At 44.6% G+C, this 15919-nt stretch overlaps 1 long non-coding RNA gene across 1 annotated transcript; it reads left to right on the top strand.

Moving 5' to 3' along the window:
• The first annotated feature begins 2011 nt into the window (after positions 1-2011).
• Positions 2012-4238, top strand: LOC128830447 (uncharacterized). The gene is made up of 2 exons (XR_008443580.1): positions 2012-2255; positions 2339-4238. It is a non-coding gene; the product is annotated as an uncharacterized LOC128830447 (long non-coding RNA).
• The last annotated feature ends 11681 nt before the right edge of the window (positions 4239-15919 follow it).

Raw genomic sequence — 15919 nt, 5'->3', positions numbered from 1 at the left:
GGGACTAGGGCACTGCGGGGAGCTGGTGGGGGGCTGCTGCTGCGTGCTCAACACCCTCCATTTTTTCCCTGTGGGTGCTCCAGCCCTGGAGTCAGTGTCTATGTGGTCTTGTCCTCAAGTCTTTCCCCCCCAGCTCATCACTAGATGTCAGGGGTGAGTTCATTTAGACCCTGCTTATAGCTGGAAAATATCCTCTTCTCTGAGAAATATACATGTGTGGCTGTTGGGTCAGAAGCTCGCAGTAGATACACCGGCACATGTTTTTAAAAAACATACTTCTCTCTCACTACGTTGCAAGCCTACAAAATGTTGCCACAAAGGCATCCTGGTTTTTTATTTTGAAAAGGTGGTCCCCGTAGCTAAGCAATGAGATCAAACATGCTGCAATTTCACAGTGGCAATCGGTGGACTTTCAAGAGCAGCTTTAACATTATCACACGTGCATCCTTTATTGGCAGTCAATAACACTGGCTTCCCTTGCTTCATCCACAGCACAGAGACCTTCCCAGCCAGTAACAGAGAAAGCCCATGAGTTGGAGAGGGCAGTGAAAAGCGACTCCGTCCAAGTGTTCAGATTCATGGCAATACAGTCATGGCCTGATTTTCAGAGCACCCACAACTTGCATTGAAGTGAATTTCCTGTGGATGTTAACTATTATTATTTATTATTTGTAGTGCCTAGGAGCTCTATGGACAGGACCCCGTTGGGTTAGGTACTGTGTTCTGCAGAGTGAGCTTGAGCGGGGAAGGTAAAGGAGAGGTCATCAGTTATTGCCATAAAAACTGCTGTTTATGTGAACAACTTCACAACCTGATCCAGGTTGCAAATTCAATCTGCATTTCCCAGTAGGAACAAAATCCAAACAATGACCAACCCTATTAACAAGGCCCCACCTACACGATCCCATTTATCTCTTTGCGTCTCAGAGGCAGGAGCGGCACCAGGGTTTTTGGCGCCCTAGGCGGGGGTCCTTCTGCGCTCCTGGTCGTCGTCGGCAATTCTGCGGCGGGGAGGGGGTCCTTCCGCGCTCCCGGTCTTCGGGGCACTTCGGCACTTGAATCTCTACACAGACTTCCCTTCTTCTGTATTAAGATCACGGCTCTGCTCCTTCAAAGTCCTTCATAATTCTGACCCTGTTTACATTTTTCCCCTTGTATCAGCAGGAAGGACAGAGATTTCCATCCTCTGAATGCAACAAATTTAGCCCTTAAAATAAACATTCAGCTCCAGGGATTAAATTCAATAGTAATTCAATTTCCCATAGGAATGGATGACAAAGAACAGCATTCCTTAACAACCCCATCCCTCTCCTTAGCACTCCTCCCAGGGTAGGGGTGTTAGCCATAAAAGCAACCACAGAGAGATGGAGGTGTGGGAGACATTTCCCATCATCCCAAATTTTTGCTATGCTGTTGCTGTCTCCCTCAATTCAGATGTAGGACTCATGCATTCTCACACCCAGTTCCCCATAGCTTTTCTTATGTATCATATTAGTTATGTTATTCTGGCAGACCTTTCCGCTCAGGTCATTATATTCTGCCTTGTTACATTTCCCCCAGTAGTTTTAATTAGCTAATTTATTCCTCATGATAATCTCTTAAATAGGCCCCTGGCAAATGACCATTGCAAGTCACCCAAGAATTATCTGCATTATACTGGTTGGTGAAGGAGAGCTTCTGTTCTCCCAGTCGCATAACACAAGAACAAAGGGACAGTTCATGCATGAAATTGAAAAGTGGCAAGTCCAAAACAGCTAAAAGGAAGTACTTTTTCACACAATGCATAATTAGACTGAGGAACTCATGGCCACATAATATCACTGAGGCCAAGAATTAGCAAGATTCAAAGAGGGATTGGAAATTTCCATGGATAACAAGAATACCCAGCGTTATAATTACTAATGCTAAGAAAAAATAGGAAGGGTTATAAAACCTTATGCTTCAGGATTTAGCCAATCTCCATTCAGATCTAGGATAAGATCTTTAAGAGAGGCAGATTATCCTACATATACCTACTGCAGGGTTTCTCACATCTTCTTCTGAAGCATCTAGTGCTGACCACTGTCGGGGGCAGGATATGGAATGAAATTGACCATGAATCTTTCTGATCTAGTGTGTCAATTCTTAAATAATCCTTAAAGAAATACAATATATATATATAGAGAGAGAGAGTCTGTAAAGCATCTTGTAATCTGGTCCTTCTTGTTGAAAAGTATAAAAGCAAGGCAAATGAATGAGCTAGAACAAGATGACAGGTAAGTGCTTTTATTTGTTTTTAACGTGATGATGTTCATTCCACCCTATTCCTTTCCCCTCACACCCTTTCTACTTTTTATAGAAGGAAGATGATGAACACAAGTCTATATCTGCCAAGAATGAGCAGCATCCATACTTTTGTTCCTGAAAAACACGGAAGAACTCAGACAAAAAATTACCCCTTCCACAGGTGACAACCGTGTAAACAGTATTATCTCCATCTACCACATCATCAGACCAGACCACATGCACGTAAAAGGATGTGTTATCAAAATATCTATAATGGTGACCTTAAAAAAAGCGAACAAGAAATGCTAATGGTTTTCTTGTTATTTTAGAAAGGGACTTTTTTCTTCTCCGTTAGAACAGAGAGCTTCCTGGAGCAAAAACAAATGAAGCTGCTGTCTTTATATATTAGTTAAAGAACGATTTAGCAAAGTTTCTATCATTTCTATTCAGTTTTTCAATTAATGAGAATTAACAAACAGTACTACTACTTAAAACTTTTAGCATTGTGCATGTTCAAAGGCTGCAGCATCATTAATAAAGACAATGTTCAAACACCCCATTGAAGAAGATAAGGATTATTAGCATCATTTTACAGATGGGGGAAAATGAGGCAGAGAAGTGACTTGGTCAAGGTCACATAGTAAGTCAGTGGAAGAGCCACTATTAGAATTCAGGAGTTTTAACTCTCTTTTCTGGGCTTGTTCTTTTACATCTTGTTGCCTCTTGGTGGCAGAAGCTGCTCCTTATTCTCAGGTGTTCCACTTTCTAGCTCCTTCTGTTCCCTTATTGCATTCCAGTGTTTATTTTTAATCTTTCAAGAATGAGTTTGGGACTGGTCAGTGCTTGGATGGGGCACCTCAAAGGAAAATTCAGGTGCTGCTGGGAGTCATATTGAGGCATTGTCCCCTGTTAATCAGTACTGTTGCTAGGTGATGCTGTGCTACTGAAAATGCCGTGTCTCAGAGATGATAAAAAAAAATGAAGGCTTGACTATATGTGCTCATTATATTTGCCGTGATTCTTTTCACAGAGAGTGGGTATGACCTGGCCAAATTTTAGTTGGGGTGATTACATACTACTTGTCAAAAAAAAATCACCTTCTGAATTGAAAAGAAGAACTTTTTCTTAATTCCCCCTGCTAAAAACTATTTTATAGTGAGGCTGGTTCACACGGCTGACACATTCCACACCAGTGATGGGTGAATGATCTTTACAGATAGTGCTCTGGGATCCTTCTGGACTAAATGCTCTAGATAAATAGTATTCTACTAATCCAGGGGTTCTCAAACTGGGGGTCAGGACCCCTCAGGGGGTCACGAGGTTATTACATGGTGGGTCGCGAGCTGTCAGCCTCCACCCCAAACCCGGCTTTGCATCCAGCATTTATAACGGTGTTAGATATATAAAAAAAAGTGTTTTTAATTTTTAAGGGGGGTCACACTCAGAGGCTTGGTATGTGAAAGGGGTCACCAGTACAAAAGTTTGAGAACCACTCACTAATCCATATCTTCTTTACTTTCTTACTTTCATCCCAAGACTGCCACACCCTGTTCTTTTCACCAGAGCAGATTATCAAGAGACTGTGGGACTCCCATCAGAGATCAGAATGAAATCTAGCCTGACCCGTTTCAAAACACAATGCAAAATCCATTTTTTCCAAACAAAGCAGGGGGGGAAAATCACACTCTAGATATTAGCAGCTGAATCAAAGACTGGGAAAAGCCAAGCTCATTTGAAGCAAAACTTAATATCATGTCAGGTGGCTACATCCTGTGTTATCTTGGTGGGCTCCTAGATAGACAGCCAAGTAGGGCAGAGATTGTCCGATTATCCTTCTTCATGTTTCCATATTGCATTATAACACTTCTTCCTGTGTAACACATGAACATATCTACACATCACATCTGGAGTATTTTCCCTCGGAAACCTTAAAAGAGCTGACAAAACATTAATAAACGAGGATGTTCATTGCCTATGGTGTTTATTAGTCACAACAAACATTTTGGGTTTTCCACTCTTGCGCACCATGATAACAGCTGATCAGGGTTTTTTTTAACACCATTTTGCACTGCTGTAGACATTGGAAGGGTAACAGAATGTCCTTGTTGTCAGGCATTCAGCTGTTCTGTACTTACCAGTAAATTACATTTTAAAAAACTACGTTAAAAGAACATTAAAGTCAGACACTCAGAAGTTAGGAAATGCCAGATAACCTTAATTTGTCCCTTTTGTGTGTGTGCATTAAGATACAGTCTTTAATGCTATGATCTCATACTATTTTTTCTATACAGCCCCTTTCCTTTACTTGCATCGGCTTTAATTATCCACATGTGTGTAGTATGGCTCTGCCTTGGGGAGCTGGTTTCAAAATGAAGCATGCAAACTTACCATCAGGTGGGCCATGGCAAGGAAAGAGGGATTCGCACTGCTAACACTGCACTGTTGTGTCAGAGTCCGGGGTAATTCTCAGTCCTGATCTCTCGTTTTCATGGCTGAGTGGGCTGCAGAGGCAATGTGCTTAGTCCAGGAACAGGGAACAAGTAGGAAGCTTCATTTAAAGCGCTGCATTCGCAGCCTCCAAAAGTAGCCCCAGACAGTTCACTTTGTCTGGGAGGACAGTGGTGATGAAACAGGGTCTGGCTGTAATGTGAGGCTTCCTAAGGGACAGAGATGGCCCCCCACAGATATCATGGTTGTCATTATGGACTGACCTCAGCCAGGACCTTTGGCAAAAGCCCCACCTACTTTAAGCTAATGGAGCCAACCAATCTACTGTCAGTAGTAGGTGTTATTCCTGCTGAGCCCAGCAACTATCGGGAGATGTGATCACAGGCCCTCAGCCAGTGCACAATTACAGAAGATAGAGTTTGCTTGTGGCAAGCGAAAGCTGACTGGAGACTTTCAATCCCAAAGTGATCTCTGCAAGGCACAGCAGAGCAGACCAGGAGTATTTCTGCTCGAGAGTGGACATGGTATTGAAGTGCTCTTAAGTTCCAGAACAGGCTGTTCAAGTCACTGTAAATCATTGCACCTCAAATGTTTTCACAGAGTGAACCTTTCTAAAGAGGTCCTCTCATGACTGCCTCCCCTTCCACTCTCAGTCCTGATCCCATGCCTTCCTTGAGGCAACTATGCTGCTTGGTTACACAAAAGAGTAACATCAGGACAGCATTAAGGAAAGGAGACAAGGTAATGAAAACTCGTTTGAATGCAAAGGGTGCTGCCAACCAGTTACATCACCCATTTTGTATCTGTCCTGTAATTTCCTCTCTCTGGATCTACAATTCCATTTAGTAGCACCAACCGCCCACAGACCTGACTGCTTTATTGTCCCTAGTTTAGTTCTGCTTTCCTAAGTCTTTGCTACACCCTGAGTTGTAGTGTCATTGCCACATTTGATCACGGCTGAATTTGCACTAAAGAAACACTGGAAAGAGAAAGTCCTGAAGCAGCAACAAAAGATGAAGAGAGTGGTTGGGTTTTTATAGTGACGATGTCAAAAATGAGTCTGGTACCCCTAAAACAGTCCTGGGCTGGCTACACCTAGCAGGAAGTGTCACTGCTTGAAGCCTGACAGATGCTTCCCCACAGTGTGAGAAGCAGCTCAGTGAATCATTTGTAGTCTTGAGCCCATTGCTATCCTTCAAAACACCTTACTGGAGGTAATTAACCAGCTATTGGACTTCCCTGACCTATAATTTCAGATTGGAAATAAGGCATACAGGTTCAGTTGTGAGAGTAAGTAATCACTGGAACAATTTACCAAGTCATAGTGGATTCTCCATCACTGACAATTTGTATATCAAGATTGGATGTTTTTATAAAACATATGCTCTAAGAATTATTTTTAGGGAACTTCTATGGCCTGTGTTATATAGGAGGTCAGACTAGATCAGGGTTTCTCAACCCAGGGGTTGGGACCCAAAATTGGGTTGCCAGAATGTTTCAAAGGGTTGCGTGCCAGCTCCTGTCCCATGGGTCTGCCTGAGCTCACCTCCCTGCTCCAGGCACTGCAACCTGTGGGGTCCCAGCGCCGCTCAGGGTTGGCCCAGCCGCCATGACGACAGGAGTCCGGGTAGGCCAAATTTGAGTGAGTGGCACCGCCACCCCACGAGCCAGGTCACAACTCCACTCACACAAATTTTGTCCAGTCAGGGGGGATGCGCCCAAACCTGAGCAGCACTGCAACCCTGGAAGTTACAACGCCCAAAGCAAAGAGCCAAGCCCAGCCAGCCGCACAGCAGAGGAGCTGCAGGAGCTGCCACTGTGGGATGAGTGCCGGGCAGGACCCAACACTCCCCAAGGGGCAGGACCTGAGCAAAAACACCCCAGGGCCTCCAGACTATTTACTGGGTCGTAACCACGCCCAGACTATTTACTGGGTCGCAACAGGACATAAACATTTACAAATGGGTCCTGAGCCCCAAAAAGGTTGAGAACCACTGGAATAGATGATCACAATGCTCCGTTCTGGCCTTGGAATCTATGAATCTATAATGGATAAAACAATCCATTTTAAATATATATTTGTCTGCACAAAGGAAAGACTCTTCTGGTTTTTTTACCTGATTGATGAGATGTGACCTTTATACTTTCTGCTTTAATTTTCTCACCATAACAGCTTCCTTCCTGGAGACCTCGGCAGTTTTCTCACACAGACCTAGGGAGTAAGTGTAACCATAAACAAGAAACCATACAACTCAGTCTAGCTGAAATAGTGGGGCAATGAACTTTCTAAATATTTCCCATGAATGGCAGACAGCTGCTTTTGGAAATTCTTCTTATGTTTTAACATAAAAAATCCTCAACGTGTGTATACTCCAAAAGCTTTTCTCCTAAAGAGCAAAAGCAGTAACGCAGGGGCCCCCTGAGAACTAAAACGTATCGAATGCTATCGTTTGGTAAACGGGCTCACTGACTAAGCTTAATTCTTGGAACCCTTTGTAACAGTTTTATGAAGCGGTAAATTCAGAGCTGAGTAAGCACAGCTAAGTCAACCAACAAGTTAATAACAACATAAATGTGTACAGCTGAAACTCATCATGTCCTCATTCAACCGGTCTCTACCCAGAAATATATGACAGCCTCTAGGAATGACAGACGGCTCAGTAAACTGTCCCAGGTCCTGGGTTGCAAGTGGTAGAAAGATTTAATCCAGCATCGTCAACCAGGAGACTCACCAATACTTGGGTGTCATAAATTAAATAAAGATATCCCCTCTCCTAGAACTGGAAGGGACCTTGAAAGGTCAGCATGTCCAGCCCCCTGCTTTCACTAGCAGGACCAAGTACTGATTTTGCCCCAAATGGCCCCCTCAAGGATTGAATTCATAACCCTGGGTTTAGCAGGCCAATGGTCAAACCGTTGAGCTATCCGTCCCTCATGATGTGCTAATAGCCAGAAGTGACATAGAATAGTAGAATATAATATACTGTAGTTTACATGTGGAACATGTGACCAAATGAATTATTCCTCTCTTAAAATTTTCCATACTCTCTCAGTATCTAGTCACTGGTTAAAAAAGGATGTTCTATCCCGGACAGAGTGTACTCTCTGACTGGCTCATTTCTGTAGCAATGTACAGTATGTGATATGATGTTATATTGAATGGTGCCATCAGCAAAGTCTTGGATGCAAAGTCAGTCCCCGACCTTGCTAAAGCCAATGGATGTGCCAAGAATCCTCTTTCAGACTCAACATCAGAAGCAGTCAAGCCCCTTTGTCTAGTATAAAGAGACAGCAGATAATGTGGGGAACTAATGATCACAGGCCACGTGTGACACATCACCTTCATGTATCAGAGGGGTAGCCGTGTTAGTCTGGATCTGTAAAATGCATCCGACGCAGTGGGTGTTCACCCACGAAAGCTCATGCTCTAATACGTCTGTTAGTCTATAAGGTGCCACAGGACTCTTTGCTGCTTTTACATCACCTTCATGTTGGTGCACATAACAAAATTCATGTGGTGAGGGTGGGGCTGAGGGGTTCGGAGTGCAGGACGGGGCTCAGGGCTGGGGCAGAGGGTTGGAGGGCAGGGGTGTGAGGGCTCTGGCTGGGGGGTGCGGGCTCTGGGGTGGGACCAGGGATGAGAAGCTCAGGGATGGGGGAAAGGGTTGGGGTGCATAGGGAGAGGGCTCCAGCTGGGGTGCTGGCTCTCGGGTGGGGCCGGGGATGAAGGGTTTGGGGTGCAGGAGGGTGCTCCAGGGCTACAGTGAGGAGAGAGGACTCCCCCCAGCTCTCTCTCCTCGCAGCAGCATCTGAGCTGCAGGGGAGAGGCGCCACTCCCCACCGTGGCAGCTCCAGGGCTGGGGCCGCGGGATAGGTGTCCTGCCCCTGGCAGTGGCAGGTCCAAGCCAGAGCTGAGTTGGAGCCGGGGGAAGGGGAGGGGAGGGGCGCCCTGTCTGCGACAGGTCCGGGCCGGGGCTGGGCTCGGGCCACCCCTCCTCCGGCTACGGCAGGTCCGGGGCTGAGTTGGGGCCGGGGGAGGGGCGCCCCCAGAGGCACCGACTTCATGGGTAATCCAGGGCTGGATCACGCACAGAGAAAAATTAACGGGTGCTCCTCAGTATCACTCACCAGCAACCAATCTCCCCTCCCAGCGCCTCACACCTGCCGGCAGCCCCGCTGACCAGCTCCTCCTCCTCCCTCACAGCACCTCCTGCCCGCTGCAAACAGCTGTTATGCGGCATGTAGGAAACTCTGGGAGGGAGAGGGAGGAGGCGGGGAAGAGGTGTGATGGGGGCAGAAAGGGGGCGTGAAGAGGCAGGGTGGGGACTTGGGGGAAGGGGTGGAGTGGGGGCAGGGCCTGGGGCAGAGGGGTGGGCCGAGCACCCTCTCCCCCGGCTAGAGGGGAAGTCGGCGCCTGTGGCGTGCCTTCCCCCAGCCGCGGCAGGTTGGGGGCTAGGTTGGGGCTAGGGGAGGTGTGCCCCTCCCCTGGCCGCGGCAGGTGAGCTGGGTGCGTTCCCTGAGTGCCTGCGCGGTGCTAAATAGGCTGCTGCGTGGCCGCACAGCTTACAGGGAACTTAGGCCACGTGGCACATCAGAGCGAAGCTGTGTAGATGGAGAGGCTTGATTGCAGCCTGTGTGTGTTGGAGGCAGAAATCCTAGAGAAGGAGTGTGACCTTGAGTACAAGCAAAAAGGCAGGGCTTCTTGGATACAGAGACAGGGCTTCTTGAGCAGACTTGGGGATTTCTGAGTATGGAAACTGCCTGGTGTTGTTTATTTCTACTGTGTTCAGAGAACAGGACTTGGTACATTTTTTATAAAAAGAAAAAAGATTACACCAAGAATATACCAGGTTTATATCATCAGTTTCTCTTCCTATTCTATTGTCTGTAGGCTCTTATCACTACAGTAGTATCTAGTCCTCTTCCAGTAGTGTATTAAGCAATGTGACTAACATCTGTCACATGTTGTTGGTTTTCTCATTTTCTCCCCAGGGGGAGAAGTGTGTGCAGTGGAGTGCTTTATGCTGGTTGGGTGTTTTATTGCTGTTGATTATTGGGGGGGGAGAGGGGGGTGGCGGCGGAAGGGGGGAGAGGTGTAGTGTTTTGTTTTGGGGGGGGGGGTTGTTAATTGATAACAGAAACAATCCTGCAAGGCCATGAAGTTGCTGGCTGTTCAGGCTAAAGGGACAACAATTACAAAAATAAAACTATTTCACAAGAAAGATTTCCAGATTCCAAATCCAACCCCTCAAGGTTAGGAACTGCCACATTTACACTTTCCTCTGTATCTCCAAAAATAGGTTGCAAGAATCTTTTATGGAGAGCGTTAGGCAATCAAAATATAGGGCTCACTACCCAGCTCTACCTGTAATAATAACACATCCCACAGCCTGCTCAGTATATGAAACTTTAAACATACAAAAAGAGTTTTTAAGGTGGACCCCTGGCTCAGCAGATAAGTCTGAGGAGAATAGGTTGAAAATCAGGCCTTTTACAGCTCTGCTCACAAGACATAGCCTCATTAAAGTCACTCACTTGGTGTTTAATTTGCACTGTGAAAGAGCAGCGGAGACACTGTGGAAAGTGAATGAGGAGAGTGATGGGGAGCAGGAGGCAGATTTAGGGGTTGCGTGGAGATGGGGAGAAGGACGAAGGGGTAAGGGGATAAGAAGCAGTGGGAGGCAAGGGATTTCTGTGTAGGAGGGTGTGGCAATATGTACTTCAAAGCAACACGCTATTCACCACAGTCATATAATTATGGTATGTTTCGTACAAAGTATGCCTTGTGAGGTATCATTTTAAAAGCCTTGATCTGTTGAACATTAATATCCTGTTGGATTGTATGTGCTACCATTGTATGCGAGGTTATGACATTTTGCTATTTGTGTGTTACTGAAATATGTTGTGAGGTTGGGAACACCCACAACCAGCCTTTCAGGTATAACAATGGAGTAGCCAGATGCCCTGATGGCCCATTGAAGGGAATCCACTCTACCTGCGACCACGTCAGAGACAGCACGTATACAATGGAGACTGCTTGACCCACAATACAGCAAAAGATCTTTCCAGCAAGCTGGAAGAAATTATAATAGAAGGGGAAGTGACATCATCACTTGGCGTCACTCCCCCCACAGCTCAAAACCTGAAAACATGTCTGGAGGACAAACTCTTTGAACTGGGGAGGGTGGTCCCAGGCTGGAAGGCAGTTGCAGCCTGTATATTAAAGATCTGTGACCCGTTTGTATCATCTATCAGGGTCAGACACTGCTTCATTCAAATCCTGTTTAGTTTATAGAACTGAGACTGAGAATTTACTTTTATTTCTTAGTTAACGAACTTTGATCTCTACCCTTACTACTTATAATCACTTAAAATCTATCTTTCTGTAGTTGATAAATCTGTTTTATATCTTACCTAAAACAGTGGGTTTTGGTTGAAGTGCTTGGGAAATCTCAGCTCAGTTTACAAAGGCTAGTGCGTGTCCTCTCCATATCGAGGAAGGGGTGGACTGGGTAATGAACTTACATTGGTAAGCTTCTGACCAGGGCAAGACAGTACAGTTCTGGGGTGCAGGCTTGGGGGAATTGGCTAGAGACTCTCTATTGTTAGTTCATGAATGGCTGGCAAAGCATTCATATAACTCAGTTGGGTGTGTCCCTGTCTGTGGATGTCTGTGTAAGTGCAGTACCTGCCAGAGATTTGTGGCTTAGCAACAGCATCACAATGTGAGAGGGATACCCCAGGTTAGTGGGACAGAAGGCTCAGCAGTTCCACAGTCCAGGTTGCACCCCAGGAACCGCATCACAGGGGGATGCTGCCCAGTCTAGGGCTGACGGTGTCAGGGAAGTATTGCTTCTCGTAAAATTCTGAACCAATCCCATATTCATAGAATCATAGAAATGCAGGGCTGGAAGGGACTTTGAGAGATCATCTAGCCCAGCCCCCTGCACTGAAGCAGGACCAAGTAAACCTAGACCATCTCTGACAGGTGTTTGCCCAATCTGTCCTTAAAAACCTCCAATGATGGAAATTAGAAAGTTTTTCCTAATATCTAACCTAATTCTCCCTTGCTGCAAATTAAGCCCATTACTTCTTGTCCTGCCTTCAGTGGACATGGAGAACAATTGAACAGTTATCTTTATAACAGCCCTTAACATATCTGAAGACTCTGATCAGCCTCCCTCCAGTCTTTCTCAAGACTAAACATGCCCAGTTTTTTTTAACTTTTCCTCATAGATCAGGTTTTCTAAACCTCCTATCATTTTTGTTGCTCTCCTCTGGACTCTCTTCAATTTGTTCACATCTTTATTGACATGTGGCACCCAGAATATGACACAATATTCCTGCTGAGGCCTCACTAGTGATGAGTAGAGCAGGACAATTACTTCCCGTGTCTCACACACAACACTCCTGATTATACACTTCAGAATTATATTAGCTTCTTTTGCAAATGCATCACACTGTTGAGAGGTAAGATGGGTGAGGTAATATCTTTTATTGGACCAACTTCCGTTGGTGAGGGAGACAAGCTTTCGAGTTTACAAGAGCTCTTCTTCAGGACTGACATGGCTACAACATCACATTGTTCACTCATATTCAATTTGTGATCCATTATAATTTCAGATCCTTTTCAGCAATTCTAGTGCCTAGCCATTTATTTCTCATTTTGTAGTTGTGCATTTGACCTTTCCTTCCTAAGTGCAATACTTTGCACTTATCTTTATTGAATTTCATCTTGTTGATTTCAGACCAATTCTCGGATTGCTTAAGGTCATTTTGAATTCTAATCCCATCCTCAAAAGTGCTTTCTACCCTTCCCCTCTGCAAATTTTATAAGAATACTCTGCACTCTATTACCCATTGTGCATATTGGCTTTACTGTGACATTATCACTTATATGAGTGATTGATATAAGCTCTTACATAGAAACTGTCATTATTGGGTCATTTCTGGAATATTATAAATACTTTCAACACAATTTTTTTTTAAATACTTAATGGAAGGAAATTTCATAACACTGTGCTCCCTAAGGATGCTGGCTACAGGTTAGCTGTCCATTAGCTAATACCGATTAGCTATCTCATAGCTACTTGTCATCTGTTCTTTTATTGCAGTACTACACAAACATATGGATTTACTCATATGTAGTGACAGAGCATGTTTCTCTTCTGCTGTTTCACACAATTTACAATATTTATTAAGATCCCCTCTCCTGATACATTCCTCTGCACCCTGTTCAGCTAATTCAGAAAGCAGGAGTTAATGTAAAGTTCATTAAGATGCTTATCTGTAATTCGTCAGTTCGAAAAAGTAATATAAGTTCTATGTGCAATTGTGAATCATGATGCATTAATCAAGTCAATGGTTTTCAAACTATTTATCGTTCAGCCCTTCTTTTATCAAATGAAATAAACTAGGAGGGGAGAGACTTAAGACAGTAATTGAAATGGATGGCAGTTCCTCTATCTTAGTGAGGAGAAGGTATGGAGTCTCCATTTCAGCAGTCAAGGAGAGGCATGAATTTTTGTGTGCATTGAAGGTTAACTTTTTAACCTGAAATTATCACACACACACACACACATACATTAGGAGAGGTGTAGGGCAGAATTAAAATGTCAGAAAGACTAAAAAACATGAATTGATGGTTTCTTATCTCTCATGATTTGGGGGGCCAATCTCATGATTTTTGGTAGTCAAACTTATGATTTTTGATCTCTTGAGGGGGTCCAACTCATTATTTTTGATCTCTTGAGCTTGGCGATACTGCTAACCATCTCCTGGGTGCTTGGCAGAAGATGGGAATGACCTGGCTGAGTCACTCCCATGTCTGCCCAGGCGCCCAGACCGACCTTACCAAGGTCGGCTAACAGAGCACCCAGGAGTATGACGACGATGGCTACCAGTCGTAATGCACCGTCTGCTGCCAAAAAGCAATGAACTGCTGCTGTGTAGCAATGCAGTCCCACGTCTGCCAGCACCCAGGAGACGTAGGACGACAGTGAGCTGAGCGGGCTCCATGCTTGCCGTGGTATGGCGTCTGCTCAGGTAAGCCAGGAAAAAAGGCGCGAAACAATTGTCTGCCGTTGCTTTCACGGAGGGAGGGAGGGAGGGTGGGCCTGACGACATGTACCCAGAACCACCCGCGACACTGTTTTTGCCCCATCAGGCATAGGGATCTCAACCCAGAATTCCAATGGGTGGCGGAGACTGCGGGAACTGTGGGATAGCTACCCACAGTGCAACACTCCGGAAGTCGACGCTAGCCTCAGTACTGTGGACGCAGTCCACCGAGTTAACACACTTAGAGCATTTTGTGTGGGGACACACACAATCGACTGTATAAAAACGATTTATAAATTCAACCTAATTTCGACCCAGTTTCGTAGTGTAGACATACCCTAAGACTCTGAGACTTAGATGAATTAAACCTAAGCTTTTGGGAACTCTCAGTTTCTTCACACTGTGTTGCCGTGAACTGTTCAGATTTTAATTTGTTTTCTTTATTTATGTTTATGTATAACTGTGAAGATAATGTGTGTGGATTATAAAATGGCCATGTTATGCTGTAAAAAAAATAGATTTGATAAAGTTATTTAATTAAATTCATTTCTTTGGTTCCTTTTGGGACTTGAATGTGGGGAGTTGACCCTGTGCAATCCTTGCTGAAAATCCTTAGAGACTGAACTCTGGGTCTCCAGCTACTTTTTCTATGGAAGTATGGGAGTTGCACTGGAGAAGGGCAATAAAGTGAACTCTAGCCCACCCAAAGGTTACACATAATCAAATATTAAGGAAGTTAGTAAAGAGACCTGTTCTAAGGCTGTAACAACCTGGTAGGATTAAGAGTACTCCAGGAATTGCATTTAAAAACAGGGCCACTGGGGTGGGGGGGGGGTGCAAGTGGGGCAATTTGCCCCAGGCCCCGCAGGGGCCCCCACGAGAATATAGTATCCTATAGTATTGCAACTTTTTTTTATGGAAGGGCCCCCCAAAATTGCTTTGCCCCAGCCCCCTGAATCCTCTGGGCAGCCCTGTTTAAAAAAAAAAAACAGTCCCAGGGGTCCATAGACTAATTCAAGAAAGAAAACATGTTTTATTTTCTGATTGAGAGGAGGTATGTATAATAACTTCCTCTGATTTCCATCAGGAGCAACTGAGATGTATAACAGAAGCACTGACGGTTACACTGAAAATAAAACTGATGAGCTTTGTGGCAGAGACTTAAGGAGATCAGCACTCATCAGGTCACATCTCTCCACCAAGGCTAGCCAGAAACTGCTCTCTCCTGGCTCTCATCCTATTAGCTGTGTGACAAGGAAGTGCTTTAAGTGCCCCTCTGGTGCTGGGGCTGCTAGCGCAGCTGCTACCTGCGGGGGTGGCAGGGGGGGGGTTCTAATGGGCACACAGGCTGGTTCTCAGTGGCCCAGCCGGAGGCAGAATTTGGGAACCTCATTCTGCAAAGTGTAGCCCAGTGGGCCAGCTTACCTGTATTAATTCATTGCTTTATTATATTTAGTAGTAATGCAAGAAACTACAGGCTTTTATCCTGTAAGATTTGGCTTTAGTAGATAGTGTGAGGCTTGAGGCCTATTACCTTTGTCATAGATCAACTTAAGTAACTCATAAGTTATAGGGAACTAAAAGTAGCACGCAAGAGGGGGAATTTTGTCCAAAATACTGACATCAGCCACCCACAGAACATAGCTGACACTAGCAAAGAACATATCTGATATCAGCATCCGGAAGGTTCCAGACAGAACGTCCAACTGCAAAGGTGCCATGACAGCAAATTAACGTGTATGCTAATAGGGTAACATCATACATATACTAACCTATAAAAAACAAACACCTTAAGGGAAGAAAATACAAATAAAACCCTCTATTAAATATGCATTAAACATGGCAGCATCAGCGTAACCTACTATAGAAGTAACATCCCAGGGGCAGCAAAAGGGCTGAAAAAATGTAAACCTTGGGAGGGGCCAAAATAATGGCCGCCGAAAAAAATAAAAACGATAACGGTAATAAAAAAAATAATGGTTGAGTATAAAAAATAATGATCAAGTATGTAAAATAATGGTTAAGTAGATTAAAAAAAAATAAGGGTGTAAGTATAAATGTCCAAATGTACTTTCTGCATTATCTCTATCGGCCTTGTTAAGTTAAAGTGTGTGTATAACTTTGCTAAATTATTAATAAATTATAT

This window comes from Malaclemys terrapin, chromosome 1 (genome assembly GCF_027887155.1).
Source record: "Malaclemys terrapin pileata isolate rMalTer1 chromosome 1, rMalTer1.hap1, whole genome shotgun sequence".
Classification (NCBI taxonomy): domain Eukaryota; kingdom Metazoa; phylum Chordata; order Testudines; family Emydidae; genus Malaclemys; species Malaclemys terrapin.
The sequence above is the reverse complement of the archived record's forward strand: the minus strand, read 5'-3'. Positions and strand labels throughout refer to the sequence as shown.